An 18,399-nucleotide genomic window follows, 5' to 3' on the forward strand; every position below is an offset into this window, starting at 1 on the left:
ATATCTGAGCATCAAGATATTGTTTGTGATTTTTGTTTGACGTAGTTTTGATCTGGCATCATGACAATAGCAGGGCATAACTTGCTGTGTGGCCTAACGTTTTTCCGTTTGGTTTTAGCATTGCTAGCGACTTGGTAAGTCCCAGTCTCCCCAAATATCACAATTGTGTTATTGAAAAGGCTGTTACGACTCTGAGGAAACTAATGTTGATACACTTAAGAGCGAAATGCTTAACGGCAAGAATACGTTTTGAATATAAAGCAATTCGGCACGGAAAATAATATAGCTCGTGAATTAAATGGAATCTTCTAGAGTTATATTTCTATAAAAAAATCAATACATTTCATAACACCATAACCCCATAGCGTACATTAACACAAACGATGATGTTTTTTCAAAAATTAATTTTTTGTTTTATATATATATATATATCATATCAACATGTATATATATATATATATATATATATATATATATATATATGTATTTATATATATATATATATATATATAGATATATATATTAATATATATATATATATATATATATATATATAAATAAATATATATATACAGAATATATATATATATATATATATATATATATATATATATATATATAATATATATGTGTGTGTGTTATTATAAGCGTGACAGTGTATATATGAGTACGTACAGTTTATACGTAATTGTGTATTACAGTGTTCATTTATATTGACGTGGGAATTAACATGCATTATATGTACACGTGAGAAGACTGGTTGGAAAAATTTCTTGATGGCAAACATGTAATAAAACTGGAAGTTTAACTTTTCAGAACTCCATGATCGTTTCACTTGCACTTCGCTGTAATGAAATTCTCCAGAGAGAGAGAGAGAGAGAGAGAGAGAGAGAGAGAGAGAGAGAGAGAGAGAGAGAGAGAGAGAGAGAGGAAATTCAATACGTTCGTGACCTTTCCCTTTCGCGGGTGACTTTCGTGTGCCCCCGTCAAAGGAAGAAAGGGAAGCTACGGGGGAGAAATGAAATTAAAGATCATATCCCTGAACATCCCCTTGATTCTCCAAAAAAAAAAAACTTCCCCGGAAAAGAATATCAATAAATGGCGACCAATAAAAGAGGGAATGACTCTGGAAATATCATAACCCTAAAGTCCACAAGGGGAGGATGAATAAAACAACACGCAATAGAGGAGAGCTATACAGTATTTTTTCATTTTGATTAAATTCTTTTGCTTCCGTGTGCGGTGCTTCACTATATCTCCTGAGATAAACTTCATAAGAAGAGAAAGTGACCCTATCTGAAACCAAAGGAACAGGATGCTGACGTGTGATTGGAGACATCCTGCAGAGATCTGTGGCTAAATGAGTCAATGGTATAACCATTTCAAACAAGATACATCAGTTTGTGTCAGGATGGGGTAGGTAGTTATGAAAGATAAGTGTATGGTTCGTTAGTCAAGGAAATAGAAGAACTTTGTCGTTATTATATATATTATATAAAAGCATGCATACATACGTACATACACACACACATATATATACATAATATATATATATATATATATTATATATATATATATATATATATATATATATATATATATATATATATATATATATATATATATATATATATATATATATATATATATATATATTATATATTTCTTGACATTGTCACCAAAACGAATTAGCTTTACTATTTCGTCAGAAATATTTCAGGAAAGATTAGTGCTGGTTGCTATTACTATCAGCCCCCTTGTTAATGCGTTATTTTTTCGTGCCGAAAACTGACATAGTGGCTATCAAAATTATTGAGCTATCGCGCAGAATCTTCATCTTAAATGTAATAATGACACAGATGTTCTTATTAGTTCAAAAGGCATTAACTCAGCGACAGACGGTAATTGTGATTTGAATATTATTATACTCTAATATATTGCAGTCAATGCAAAGGGGAAATTAAGTTTATTGGTTCCCCTTCTGACTTTCCGTGTTTATTTGGCTCTCTTCCTATGGCTATATCAATGAATTTACAGTAGCAAGAGGGTTTGCTACTCATCATTAAAGGAATCATTCTTGACTGAATCCCCGCTTAAGTCTTTTAGGTTTTAAAAAGTCAATGTCACCTTGGGAATGAAAATATAAGATTAAAATATTTCAAGCCATTTTCAAACGTTTCTCCATACACACTTCTTTACTGTAAGGCCTTCATGAATTGTAATAAAATGGAAATATACTCGAGCCCATCTATTGACACCTAGACCATCTCTCTCTTTCTCTCTCTCTCTCTCACACACACACACACACACAAACACACACACACACACACACACAACATATATATATATATATATATATATATATATATATATATATATATATATATGTGTGTGTGTGTGTGTGTGTGTGTGTGTGTGTGTGTGTGTGTGTGTGTTTATGTGTGTTAACAGCATCTATTATTGCACTTAAATATTGATATTTTAAGAGTTTAAATTAGTAAGCCAATGCAATACAGTTCTTCTGTGATATCCCGCACATAAGTTTATGTAATATATTTGAAAGTTTATTTTTGTTAAAATATACAATCATTTGGAAGTTTATTTTTGTCAAAGTATACAATCATTTGGTAAGTTTTCCTACACCGTGCCAATATACATTTAATCTTGCAAGAAGACCACGGCTTGAGTGTCTTAAGAATCTGATATATCCATATACGCTTGAATTCACTTTTTTATTCGAGTATCTCTCCATGTTCCACTCATTTTAAGGCTTAGTTACTTTGGGAAATAAAAAACCTTGGAGAGCAGGTCTTACAAAGCATATCAAAGCTAACCTCTTGACCTAATCATTGTTCAAATGAAAAATTCTTGGAGAAAGTAATGTTTAATAAGAAAAATGTGGCTTCAAACCTTTATAGTAAGTAGGTATAAATAGCTAACTCAAATGAACGATTCACGAGATTGTAAGACATAAGTTCAGGGTCATAAAGAATGTATAACTTCAATCATGGAAAACAGCATTTTAAATTATTTACTTTCACTCACAGCAAAAATTTTTCCCAGCTGAGATTTTTCTATTTTTTAATTAATTTAATTCACCCCAAAAGCATTTTCGTCTTTCTCATTAATGGCATCCTCGTTTAATAACGGTAACATTTGGTGTGAATGAAACTTGCATAAAGAAATATGTTAAAATTATGAAGATGAATTTCAGTAGTTTGTGCGTAAGAAGGATCGAAGGGGTAAGAAATTAGCATTTGAGTGTTTTGTGTTGGTTAGTTAACAAGAAAGAATGGAGGGCGATAACTTGGCGAAAGTTTGTATATTTCGGGGAAGCTGGGAGGGAGGATAGAAGGACGGCTTATGAAGTGTTCGATACTTCGAGTACTGAAACGGAGGGGGCTCCAAATCCAAGGAGCAAGAAAGAGCATGCAAACTAAAAGTGACGGTTGTAATCCTTGTAGGATTGTTTTATGGGCTGCAGTTTAACCCTTTCCGTGAGTGTAGGAAAAAGCTCATGTTGTAAAAGTTTTCTATATAAGAGGTTTATCCATTTCAGTAGTTGAAGTGTTAATGTAGTTTCAACACTTTTTTAGCTTTCTGTAAAAGAAAACTACTGAGATGGCTATTTGTCTGTCCGTCCACACTTTTTTGTCCGCCCTTAGATCTTAAAAACTACTGAGGCTAGAGGGCTGCAAATTGTTATGTTGCTCATCCACCCTCCAATCATCAAACGTACCAAATTGCAGCCCTCTAGCCTCGGTGGTTTTTATTTTATTTAAGGTTAGTCATGGATCATTCGTCTGGCACAGCCGAGTCCAATTCCTGAGGTGTCGCCGACTCACCTTTATTTGAACGCATCGGGGAGCAACTGAGCGTTGCCCGGTCGTAGCTGAGAGTTTCATACTGCAGCATATCGAGAGTGTCATGTAGCATTATACGCTGTACAGAAAACTCGGTGGTGCTGAAGAAACTCCGGCGCATTTTTTACTTGTTTTGAGCCGTGATCACTATTAGAGAAACTATTCAGTTATTGAAGAGTATCTAAATAACTTCGATATCCATGTGCATTTTTTAACAGCACAAAAAAGGCATTGATACTCATATCTAGTAAGCACGGATTTTTCGGTTAGTTTCATTATTTGTTAGACTTTGAAAAAAAAAAGTCTATAAAAAGATAATGAGTCGACACAATTAACTGCAAATAAAAGAGGACATTAAAAATGCGAGCTATCCTGAACATGATGATGGTGTTTTCCATTAATTTTCCATCATGTCATCAGAAAATTCAAAGATAGTAATTCTTTGGCAGAGTTATTGAAAATGACCAAAGTTGAGAGAGAGAGAGAGAGAGAGAGAGAGAGAGAGAGAGAGAGAGAGAGAGAGAGAGAGAGAGAGAGAGAGAGAGAGAATAAATCATCTTAGAAAATTCATAACGTGTGCGACCATTAGCATATGACCTTTGTGCTTTCCTCCGGCGACAAGCAGAGGAAAAGGGCCATAAAGAAAGGTCATATTGACTTCCTAAACAAAGTCAGGACTTACAGATAAAAATAACCACTGATAAATGAAAAAATAACCACTGCTAATAAATGAAGAATATGAATAATCTGTTTAAAATACTTGAAAGAACTGTGAACGAAAACTCCAAAGGTTGCTTTATAAACAGTTCATGATCACCCTGCATACCAGTGCTGATAAACTTTATAAAGTGATACATAATCGTCCACTTTAAATGCATCTGAAACCTGACGAACTTACCGATAAGATGCAAGAAAAGAATTTCAATATTAGGACGAAGGTACAGTAATATGCACTTCGATGTGAATGAAAACAAACATAGGTGATATGAAGAAGCAACAAACTTTTAGCGTTGGGATGAAACAAGCTTTAATTAAAAGTTACTGAGTTAGAGTACAGTCCTTGAAGACGAGAAGTGGAGTTTCATTAGTCCTTATACCGGTTGGGAAAACTTTTGAAGAATAATGTTTTGTATATAGATAAATATATAAATATATATATGTATAATATAACTATGTATGTGTATATATACATATATATATATATATATATATATATATATATATATATATATATATATATATATATATATATATATATATATATATATAACTGTCTAAAGTAAGAACTGGCCAAATATTGAATGCATTATAAATTTATGTACATTTTGAGTTTCTGATCACCCTGTAAGCTGGAGTGAGGCAAGGTCCTTAGCTTCAATTGGAATGAGTGTCACTGAATGAATCGTGTTTTATCAAGTGAAATATGGGTTCTGTTGAAAAGCAAATACCACAAGAAAATAACAGGCAAAAGTCCAGCACCAAGCGCCTTCACGTTTATTCACGCTTCGTCGCGCCACAAATGAGACACAGATAAAAAGAATGGTGAAAAAGCCAACACAAAGAACAAGCTCCACCAGATGTTTAATTGTCAAAGTGTAGTAAAGAGAGCTATTCCGGGGATAATCCTGGGACAAACTGAAATAACATACTTAACACCTAGAACTGCGGAGTGGGTAATCATACAAATGTATAAAACAAAATTAAATACTAACTTCCTTGCTTTTATTTATCAACTACTACTATTTATTGTAAAAGTATCTAGTTAAAATTGTCTAAGACTCAAGTGCAAAACTCAACCCATATTTCACTTGATAAGACAAGATTCATTCAGTGACACCCATTCCAACTGTCGTTTCAGAAAACTAAGGAACTTGCTTCAGTGCAGCTTACAGGGTGATCAGAAACTCAAAATGTGCATATAATGCATTCAATATTTGACCAGCTCTTACAGATTACTGATTCGATTTATATTTTGTCCACAACATTTTTTACCAGAGTTTTGGAAGGGTTTCATATACATATGTAGACAGCAAAATCATTTGGAGAATTTCTTATTACCACACACTTAACATTAAAATGACTGAAAACAATATTTATGTTGAAAACTTGAAAATCTTATGAACCTTCAAAAAAAGCTTTCATCATGCAGTAACTTTAGAATAGTTAATCCCTGACCAGTTTATCACAGGCAGCACCTTTTCAAAAATAAGTGAGACAACTATAAAAATAGTTTCATATTCAATCATTCCCCCTTCAAATTACTGACTGCTATCTCAATTATGTATCAAGTTAGTTCTATCCATAGACCTTGCATTTTCTAACATACTCTCTTCGCGAATGATGTCTGGAGTGGTGATGAAGGTCAGGTCACTGACATTAAAGTCAAACTCAAGTTAAATATTTGTATAAGCAACTGGATTTGCTCCGTTGTTGTCCTCCGTTATGTATCATGTATTTCATAATCCAGTAATCAAATTTTTAGCTTGTAGTTTTTGCTACGTACGGTTTCTACTTTTTTCTGCTCAAAAAATTATGAATACGACCGAAATGAGTTGCTTAAATTTTCTAGACAAAGGAGTCGTAGTACTTTATTAGTAACTCGTTATTGAAGCATTTTCATATCTGGCCTTTTGCGTAATCGGCAGTATTTACAAAATGTAATATGTACAGTATCTGGAAGGAGAATTCAAATATATGTACACTATCTGGAAGGAGAATTCAAATATATATATTTCACGAGAATGAACTGAAAATCAGAAGAGAATTAAGTTTTATTACATTTTCCACTTCACGGAGAACTGTATATATCTTTTAGTGAAACCTCGATAGAATGATTAACAAGCTTGGCAGAATGATCAACAAACACAATTTTTCTAAAGATTTTGTCTTAGAGAATGAGTTCAAAGCCACACGAAATGAGAGTTTACTTATAACGACAGAGTAAAGAGGGGAAGAAGTGGCTTAATTGGTGCTATGGGAGCACTTTTACCTTACCTTCAGCGGAAAAATGTTAGAAGTAGTGCCTGCTAAAGGACATAGTAAAGACGTGTTAAGGAAGAGAGAAAAGGGCCAACAGAAGAAATAAAGGGAAAGCCATTGATCGTAAATTACATCTGATTCATTGCTATCGAGAAGGACAGCAAAAGAATGGAACTATCCTAAATTTAAGAGAGTAACACTAACATAGAGGTGTAATAACTGGCATGGTAGATATTCCGAATTTTAAATTTTTATCTGGTAACATGAACTATCTTGAAGATAAATTTTAAACATGTCGAATATGCAAAATATCTTTGGAAGTTGATAAATTTTATATGAATATTCATCCAAAAAATCGAAAAACTGGGTGGGAAAAGCCACAAAAATGACTAGTACCTGTGTCCTGAAGTTACTGAGGCCCTAACCTATGGGAGCATTATTTTAAAATGCCTTAAGGTTCAGTATTTATAGATAAAGAAAGTTGAATATGAGATAATTGACGCAAAAAAAATTATTGTAGAGCACGGAATCATTGGATATAGAATGAATAATAGACGATGTACACTAAGTACAGCTGTTCACAATGATACGGAAAAGAGAATGTGACAGAACAGACGAGAAAAACGTTACTAGAAAGACGGAAAGGCACAGATTAAATGAACGCCATAAAGGATTTATTGAAAATAAGCTAGAACCATGAACGGGAACTAAGGCTTGTAGACTATTCTTCCAGACTGTCAAATGGCATACAGACTGCACACGAATATAATTTCCCTTGAATGCCGCACAAGTGACAGATACCAGTGGAAAAAGGAAATTTTCCTTGGAAATATTGTCATATGAAAACTGCATTATGATCCAGAAGAAAGTCAGATTCAAAGTTTATAAAAGTCATAAAAAAAACAAAGGCTGAATATTTCAGGATCGTCGAGTTGAATTTTTGAAGCTTTACACTGAGATGAACACTGTACCAAAAGTGTTTCTGATATACCTATGAATAACTCAGGCAGCTACTTTTCGTGTCACTTAGTGATTTACAGTACGATATTATTCTAATATTTCATCAATCTTTATGCGTTTATGCATCACATGTCACCACCCCACGGAAATAAGGGGAAAGAGAAAAACAGTGCAAAATAATTTCGCTGACATAAATATATTTTCTTTCTGCATAACACAACCGTCCAGTTTTCGTTGTTCCTTTCATTTATTCCCTGATCATATAACCTTGAACGTGAGAGTTTTCTTATTAAGGAGTAAGTTTCGTTGAACGAAATATATCGCCATTAGAAAAATTTCTCGAACTGGCTTCGTTTTTATATATCTGATATTTTTCTTGCAAATAAACCACCTGACACGCATGATAGCAGCGCTTCCTCTCACTTACCGCAATAAAAAAAATCTATTATATGAAGACGTTGCTCATCGAAAAAATAAAAGTCTTGCATGCGGCCATCACAGGCAATGCTGCAATGATCAATGATATCGCTTGACGATGTCCCCTCTTTGACGGAAGTAATACATGATAGGCTGTCACGTTCATCAGCTTCTTGGACATTTCCAATAAACGATTATCATCTGTTCCAAGTAAACGGTCGAGAGAGAAAAGTCAAACAGGAATCTCTTTAAAGCTGTGCATTATCACTTATTATAACTTTCTCTCTCTCTCGATAAACAAATTTCAAATATACTAGTATGTTGGCAGTCATCAGAAAATGCTAGCCTTGATAATGTTCTTTTCACACCAGTGAAACTGCTGGAGTATATTTGTCTTCTTTCTCTTTCTCATTGCTTAAATGGCGTAAGTTACTATTTACTTTGTACAAAACGTAACATCTAACATTTTCAGAACTATTTAGTTTTCTGAAGTACACTATCTTTTGGTATAAATACCATCTAATGGTGAAAAAAAAAACCTTGCTTCAAAGACACCTGGCGATTTGGCTGAAGTCAAAGTATCCAACGCCCATCTAAAACAGAAGTGAGCTAAGAAACAGCCGAATTCACATCATTTACATTTTATTCTAGATAACCGGAGAAACATACCCAGAAGCCAACAGGCAGAGCTATTCAACGTTATGTACATAATACAACTGTTTCATTTAGTAAAACAGAATATTTCTTGGAAATATATGATGATAAAGTATTTCAACGGAACATTCGTGCTTGAATCCTTAGTCCACTTTCCCTAAACTTGAACTTCCTAAGAGAAGAAGAACGGTTATTTTAGCAGTACAGAAAAAAAAAACAATCCACTACAAAGTGCCTGGGAAATTATAAAGTCTTTGCAGAGCTAAAACCAATCACTTTTTACCCGAGATTATCACTATGAAGAGGCGTAGGTATACAGTCGGTTGCAAGTGATCTTATATTAAAGAGACAATTCATAATGAGATCATACCTTTATATATTGTTTACATATCCTACTGAAGTCCTAGCTCGAGAAAGAAACGGATGTATCTGGAATGACTCTGAGCAAAGCATTCTTTTGGTGAAGATTTGACAACTTGATTCCGCAAGTGGATCCTAGCTGACTTTACGATTTTACACTTGAATATATATCCTTTACATATGAAACCCAGCTGTCTATCACCATATATATCTCTGGAAAACTATCCTGATCATATGTATCTCACTAAGTATCTCACTTTCCTTGGTACGAGTTTGTTTGTTCACAGTTGAATTGTCTCAGCCGTCATATATTCCCTTCTTAAGTGGTAAATACAATTCTTGTGCTGCATCTGTTTCTTCCCACCTTGTGACCGACCATTTCTGTTTTTTTTTTTCCTCTTTAAGTTATTACCCTCTTCTACGAATAAATCTTATCTGACTGCACTAAACTGAAAACGAAGTCTGAACAAGTATTCTGGTTGAAACTGTTTAAAATAAAAATAAAAGATAAAACTAACGACGAACACATTACATTTCCTACCTTTTTTCTTGGAGACTGAAAGAGAACAAAACATGAACTTTAATTTGTGTTAAGAAAGAAGGCTTTAAACAGATATGTATCACATGTCGGGAGTGGATGGGATATTTAGCAAAAAGTTCAGAGTAAGAATCTGCCTTAAATCTCGGGTTGAGAGAGAGAGAGAGAGAGAGAGAGAGAGAGAGAGAGAGAGAGAGAGAGAGAGAGAGAGAAAGTATACCTTAGTTTTACCAGACCACTGAGCTGATTAACAGCTCTCCTAGGGCTGGCCCGAAGGATTAGACTTTATTTTACGTGGCTAAGAACCAATTGGTTACTTGGCAACGGGACCTACAGCTTATTGTGGAATCCGAACCACATTATAGCGAGAAATGAATTTCTATCACCAGAAATAAATTCCTCTAACTCTTCATCAGCCGGCCGCGGGAACTGAACTCCGGCCCATCGAGTGACAGTCTGAAGCTCAACCGAGTCGGCCAACAAAGGGCTTGAGAGAGAGAGAGAGAGAGAGAGAGAGAGAGAGAGAGAGAGAGAGAGAGAATGATGGTGGCTTATATAACCCACCGAGTGTTTGAATGTCTGCTTGAATTGTAAATTCATCTATAGAGAATTTTATTTACAACGAGAATTTCTGTCAAAACCTTATTATGCGATTTTTAACCATTAACTTTTGGGGCATTAAACGTTAAGGTTATTACCTTGGTTCATCTATCATTGAAGGTAAAATATTATGAGAAAGAAGAAGAATATCGTGTGGTTCATGTAGTTTCTATAAAGAATATGCAAATGAAAACAAAACTAATAAATATATTTAGGGAAATAGATTTTCACTCAAATGCTATTAAAAGGCACTTGAAACTGTATCCGTCAAATGCCTTTTAATAGTATTTGAATGAAAATTTATCTCCCTAAATATATATATATATTGATATCAAACCAGGCCCCATCATTTTCTTTCCTCACAAAGATAAAACAGGTCTCTAATCTTGCTTGATTTATAAGGAATACAAACTAATTAGTAGTCATTATAGCAACTAAATATCAAGATCTGAATGAAGAGAAAAATGATCAATCAATGTTCACATTAGCCAGCCTACTTTAATTAGGTGAATAAACACACGAATTGCTAACAAGAATTTGAGCAATTCGGTATCAATTCACCGTGTAAACTTAGACCAATCACATTCTTGGAAGCTTAGTAAGTAGTGGAGGCTTTACTTAAAAAAAAAAAAAGAAACAGCTTTGGAAATTGCTCGAGAACTCAGGATCTTAATCTAAATGATCCTCGAGGGGAATTAGCATACGAAGTTTACTGGAGATCTGTAATGGAGTTCTTCGAGGGAAATCAAAGCCTGACCCAATTTCGGCCGCGGACATCAATCTGCAGTAAGAAATGGCTCTCGCACCATCTCGCACTTTGGCCCAGGGTACCTTTCAGGTATTTAACTACGAGAGATTAAGGGAGATTGGAAATCAAAGCCAAAGGTTCTCTTTTACTTAGCAATGAAGCAATCGAGACAAAATCAATTAATTTCGAAATGGCTTAAGTGAATTTGTCCTCGGCATCGTCAATGGACCTAAATTAAAGTCAACAAACGAGGTAATAGGTTTTTTTTAAGCACGCTGGGTGTTAAGGAACGCTTTACTATTCGCTTCTATTGAATCAGGACGTATGTTGAAGTGGGTAACGATGGAAACGGAGGAAATAAGGGAGGAACATTTTCTTGATTTCTTTATTTCCAATTCTTCTTTCCATCTGCTATTGATTGGAAAACTTGTTGTTAACTTATTGTACTAAATCCGGCAACTAAATTTAATCCAGTGAGCAGTAATCAATAGGGACTGACAAATGTTTTTGATTCGTACAAAAAATAAATACTTACACTTTACATAACTTGTAGATACAGTATTTACAATTGCATACACACACACAAACACGCATATTATATATATATATATATATATATATATATATATATATATATATATATATATATATATATATATATATATATATATATATATATATATATATATATATACTCGTATATATAACCCTTTCTTTTTTAAACTATAATGCTATCAGATATATATATATATATATATATATATATATATATATATATATATATATATATATATATATATATATATATATATATATATATATATATCCCTTTTTTTTAAACTATAATGCTATCAGTCACACAGCGAGGCTTAAAAATACAAGCACACACTACGGATCTTCCTATTCATCAAGAGGAGACGAGAGGGGAAAGTGGTTTATCCGGAATTGAAGGTTTTAAAGGAAATAATGATTGTATGAATCAGGGGTACGGTGAACTTTTCCGAAGCAAATGCGCTCACAAAATATATATATTAATACACACACATAGATATACATATATAGACTATAAAAACACCGTACCGTGCTTCTCAGTTATCTACAGAAGGATCCACAATAATACTCTTGATTAGAGAGACGAAATGATTTTTCAAAATTATGTACAAATCTTATAGGATTCGTCCATCCTTAAGCTATAAAAAAGAAGTTAAGTTTACCTTAGTTTAACCAGACCACTGAGCTGATTAACAGCTCTCCTAGGGCTGGCCCGAAGGATTAGACTTGTTTTACGTGGCTAGGAACCAACTGGTTACCTAACAACGGGACCTACAGCTTATTGTGGAATCCGAACCACATTATGGCGAGAAATGAATTTCTATCACTAGAAATAAATTCCTCTAATTCTTCACTGGCCGGCCGGAGACTCGAACTCGGGCCTAGCAGAGTGCTAGTCGAGAACTCTATCGACTAGTCCAACGAGGAACTCTACGACGAAAGCTATAAGTATTACTGTAGATCCTTCCCTTTACCTACACTTGACGAAAAGAGACTCCCGCAATCCTAATGAGGGTCTGTCGCATCCTACTGGTATCTTTGACATGTCCTGAGACGACGTGCTAATGAAGTAAGACTCGCAGTCAGTATCACAAGGTCGGCTACGGTTCTTTATTTACAGCTACCAAATAAACCTCTCCTGACAGGTGATGGGAAATAACCCTTCGCTCACCCGCTATGAAGGGAAGGCTAATAAAATCTGCCTTGCTTATAAAAACAGTACAGGTGAAGGCAGTCAGAAAGTATAACAAGGAGTGAGGGTTCCGTTACTGGCAGGAATAGTCCTGTGTGTGATATATGCGTCCGTTCTCCTGCAGCTGTGAATTCTCGTAACAGAACGCCATGTACAAATATCTCAGCTAGATCATTAGCCTGAAAGAAATGATTAGCTTCTTATACACTGTTATCAGTTCCTAATTGGAGGGGTTGGTATCGTTCTCGGCTAGTACTCTGCTGGGCCCGCGTTCGATTCTCTGACCGGCCAATGAAGAATTAGAGGAATTTATTTCTGGTGATAGAAATTCATTTCCCGTTATAATGTGGTTCGGATTCCACAATAAGCTGTAGGTCCCGTTGCTAGGTAACCAATTGGTTCTTAGCCGCGTAAAATAAATCTAATCCTTTGGACCAGTCCTAAGAGAGCTGTTATTCAGCACAGTGGTTTGGTTAAACTAAGGTATACTTATCTTATGCACTGTTATTATTGCAGGTCATATGTAGGCGAAATATGTTGTGAGGAAAATATTGCGATTCAGCGAATTCGGTTGGCTCCAATGGAGATTTTGAAAATATAGAATTCAAATTAAAAAATATATAAGTTAACTAACGTACGGAAAAAGCCAGAGCAAAATAAAAGCTACAAAACAAATTATACAAATAATCGCCATAAACCATAATTTATGACCTGGAAACCCTTTCAGATGTCGGACGCAGCAAATGGACACGATTATTATTGCGCATAGATCATGTAGCCCGAATAACTCGCTGGTAATGTGGTCGTTATCATATATATCGCCCTTACAGGTAATTTTGTTTTGACCATAAAGTTTCAGCGCTGTTTCTCTTTCTTTCCTGTTCTCTTTTCCACTGCCTCAATAATTCAAAGGAAGTAGTTCTTTCTTACAAGTACGCACTTAAATCAGAAGGATCACCAATCATCTTCTTCTTCCGCGTTACGCGATGGTATTATTGTTAATTTTCTGTTCATCTCATAAATCAACTCTCTGGATACACTGCTGCCCATTAGCAATAATGTGCTCCTGGATTCATTCCCGCAATATCCGTGGGTATTTGTGCTTGCACTGTATATGAATCCACATTCGCTTTTAAAAAACAAACTTTTTTAATTACTGAAATTTATTAGAAGCAGGTCACCTTTTCCTTCGCTTTCTTACACCATACTCCTGATAAATACATTATTCAAGATGTGGCAATCCATCCACACCCGAAAAAAAATTATATATTTTTTTCTTTTCGTATTATCTACCTCAATTTATATTCATATTACTCATATTCTACACTTGCCTATCACTTTTACATCGCCTATCCATGTGACACTCCGTGGCTTTCAAGCTTACAAATCCTCATTTTCCTACATGAAGTCTCTGCACCTTTCCTCGCTGAGCTCTTTATATTTCACCTATAAAAACCGACTAGTTTTACGGGAAAATTTTCACATTTTTTACACCGCTCTACATATTTTCTTTTTACACTTACAATTTTCACTAGCTTTCATGTTTCCCAAGTCTATTAGTGTCTCAGTATTTGTATTACAGTTCTATGTTTTGCTAATACTTACAATGTCAATTGATTTGATGATTTAGATTTTTCTTTTTACTCTTGCGTTTCATTGCTCGTCATTTGTGCTTTAACATTTAAATTCTATTTCTATCAAATACACTAAAATTTGTTGTATGAGTATATTCTTTGTCAGTCATATACCTGACGTACAATTTTTTTCCTCTGTTCTAGTCCTGATAATGGAAAATGAGTACCTCAAAATTAGGTCAGAACAAATTTAACTGTGGTCTGGCTGAAGTTTTCTGAAGCCATTCTGTTACCGTTAGTGGTTCGACTTGAATGATTTTGACTGTCATTACACACACACACACACACACACACACACATATATACATATATATATATATATATATATATATATATATATATATATATATATATATATATATATATATATATATATATATATATATATATATATTTCATGATATTCCCTTGTAATATGTATATCATTCCATGATTTTGATATATTTACTGTTCTAGCTATGTATTCTGTGTAATGATAATAGTTGTTGAAATATCATATGTAGTGTAATGTCAGGTCTCGCAAGAATTAATTATTTAGACAACTTGACAGCGTAATTTAGAATTAATAATATGTTTTTAGTAATGACGTAGTATATGATCTCGTATTTTGTCTCCCAAACACGCATGTGTATTCTGCAAATGCTTGGTTTGCTGCAAGTGTCATCGCACAAGATAACGTGTTGACAGGTCGGGATAACAGTAGAGTCGTGTAAGATTTTTGTCTCATACGAGAAGAAGACGAATGATTTCACAATGTTACATGTATTGTTCTGGTTTAAGATCAAGGGAGTTGTTGCACCGAAGCACATGAGAATTGCATCATATTTAAGATTACATTCCTCTGACCATGTATTGTTATAACTTGCTAGTTCTGGCCCTAAAAAGTTTCGCTCCTTTTCTAAAATTTTCTCTTGTATCTCCTTTCCAAAATGCCTTAATAATGATGTCATCTGATTGTTTTACTCCTAGCTGGAATCATAAAGTTTGCTCATTCTGATTTCAGAGGCCATTGGTGTGGTTCTCTCTCTCTCTCTCTCTCTCTCTCTTCAAAAGAGAGAAATTGCTAACATAAAATATTTGTGTGGTCACTGATATTAATCTTAGATTATGAGATCTGATAATGCATTTTGGGTGATTTTTTGAAAGTTTTCACAAGCTTGTGCAAGGTAAAGTGAATTTTACTTATTATGACCATGGTATAATAAGGTATATTAAGGGATTTTTGCCTTAGTGAAACTATTTTTGCTAAATCTTTTTGTGTATTTTTGTGTGTTCTTGTGTTTGCAATCTCTTAATTTTTCACATTTTATGTAGTGGTCATTTAACATTTATTTACTTTACTTAGCTTTTTTACTTAGCATTATTTAACTATAGCTTCTTTATTTATTATGAATTCACAAGAACATAGATCATGTAAAATTTACTCAACGTTCTAAATATCAATATCTACCTCAAACTGCTGAATTTCAATATTCAACCTCTAATCAAAATTTAAACTTACCTAATAATATTTCTACAAGTCTCGGTAATTAAGTACTATTATCAGTTAACAAACAACTTTTCAAATGCATGCAGTCAAAACTGAAATCAATATGCGAATGAGTATTACATTGTAGGAAATTTTCAAAGTTTATAGATATCTTAGGGACAAGTTTAAGATTTCCTGGGACCAATGTCTTGATCTGGCAGAGAGAGGATTCTGCTTTTACCCAGGATTACACTAGAAGTGTTTATTATAATAATTTATCACACATAAAAGTGATAATAAAGTGAAAGGTCGCACCCATCAAAGGATAAAAGGTGAGATCTAAACACTCGACGTTGTCAAAAATTTCAGAAGCAACGTCAAAGGTCCATCTCCTAGGCATAACAAAATTTACCTGCAACCAATTTACAATAAAACATGTGTCAGCTGGAATAGAGTTGCAACTGGAAAAACAAGTTTCCCTGACAGGAAGCAGAACAATGTTCAAATAAATAAAATGACAGCAACGCAAGATTTTGCCAATGCTCACCCAGAAATGGAGAAAAGGAAACCGCATTTGTTCTTGGGCAAAAGGGAGAATTTCAGTTAGTTTTATGATAATGTCTCGTCTTCACCAATGGAGGGAGAAAAGCATAACAAAAAACATTTTGCTCTGCATGCAAGAGTAAATCCCAGCAAAATAACTAAATAAATAATCTCCCCTTTAAAAAAAAACCCACGTTGCTCAAACCTCTAACTATATCAGCGTTAAATCTCATGGATGCATCTTTGAAATTTCGACCATCGGCACTGTCCTGCAATCACAATGATGCAAAGTTTTTTCTTTAACACTACAAACAAGATATACTGTTCAGTTCACAGACTGCATTATTCGGTTAAAGCTGACCAAACATTTTCGCAAAAATGCCACCATCACAGAATCGGGCAATGAGTCTCGTAAAATCTGACAGAGCCAGATTTTACGAGACTCATTAATAAATAAAATAAATAAATAAAATAAATAAATAAAGCACCTCGATATTTTTCTATTCTTGAAAAAGAAAAACAAAGTCAAGTCCCTATGTCAAAGACTTAGGGACTTGACTTTGTTTTTCTTTTTCAAGAATAGAAAAACATCGAGGTGTTTTATTCATCAAAGCGGAATAACGATTTCATAGCAGCATATGATGAACCAACTTGTAGTGCTAAGAATATTGGACTGCTTGAAACGTTCTCGTTAAATTTGTTACACACATCCTAAGACTGATTGAGTGCGATTTTCAATAGATTTACATTTGATACGACAACAAGAGTATAATTGTAGATGAATTGGAAAGGAATAACGTTTTCTTAAAAAAGAATACACATACTACCCTTTGAAGAAATTATACAAAAAAGCGGGGACGTGAGATCAAATACCTGTGAGGCTGTTGGCATGGTTACTGAAGACTTTCAATTGGGAGAATTCTGGTGACTTGAGTTCTGCTTTGAGAGGTGAAATCATGGCTGGTACCAACTAGGTGCAACGCCTGACGGGGATTTCAACAATATTCTTGGTTTGATGATGATGCTGCTGCGGCTCTGCAAAATGGGCAAATGAGTTAAAAGAACGACTTGATTAAATTGTAATTGGTGATCAGCCTATCAGTCTCATGAGAGGATTGCGTCCTTTTTTGGGGGTAAGGCCTCGGAGTAGGCCCAGACTATGTAGAGGCTCCGGTCATGGGACTGGCAATGTTGGCATTATTGTGCTACCTAGTTCCTCATCTTTTCATACATCAGTATTTATTCTAAGTATTATTCTGGTTCTTAATGGTACCCTTCGCCTTCAAGAGGCCATGGCATTCCAGAGACAATAAAATAACTGGCTTTTTGATAACGCAAATAAAGAACTAAGCAAGAATTAATGTAACGATGATGATGAGTTTTGAAAATTAGAGACTGTGGTCTTGAACTAAACATCCCAGAGAATACTTGTGCAAAAGTGAAACCAGTTGGCAGACTGGTATGTAGATGGGTGTTATAAAAGTGAGAAAAAGTTAAGAGAAATAATTTGAATAAAAAGGTGGATATAAAACTACAAAATCAAAACTGCAATAGAGTAAGACATGAGTGGAAGCCACATAAATGTCACTAACAATTGTCAGCTAATCAACTCATCCACACTATCCCCATCATACTGGAGTACCTGCGATGTTGTGTTCATGTAACGGGAAAAGAGGGTGCTAGATTAGTGAAAATAGTGTAAAATTAGAATTTTTCACATCACGGATAGTAAAATCTAGAACGCATTGGCTAGAGGTTTATGGAGAGCTGTGATGCCGATTCTGTATAGCTATTTTTGTCTTCTTTATTGGGGATTCACCACTAGTTTCGTAGATAAAACATGTGCATGGCAGTGATTTATACATATTTTTCCCTGTAGCTACACACTATT

The 18,399-nt window shown here is 34.4% G+C and overlaps 1 long non-coding RNA gene across 1 annotated transcript in view; it reads right to left on the minus strand.

Annotated features, from left to right (window-relative positions):
* Positions 1-17,381: 17,381 nt before the first annotated feature.
* LOC136843127 (uncharacterized) overlaps positions 17,382-18,399 on the minus strand; it is a 569,863-nt gene continuing 568,845 nt past the window's right edge. Inside the window, exon 7 of the long non-coding RNA XR_010854456.1 lies at positions 17,382-17,543. This is a non-coding gene — a long non-coding RNA (uncharacterized lncRNA). The remainder of the gene's footprint in view (positions 17,544-18,399) is intronic.

Source organism: Macrobrachium rosenbergii, chromosome 11 (assembly GCF_040412425.1).
Source record: "Macrobrachium rosenbergii isolate ZJJX-2024 chromosome 11, ASM4041242v1, whole genome shotgun sequence".
Lineage (NCBI taxonomy): Eukaryota > Metazoa > Arthropoda > Malacostraca > Decapoda > Palaemonidae > Macrobrachium > Macrobrachium rosenbergii.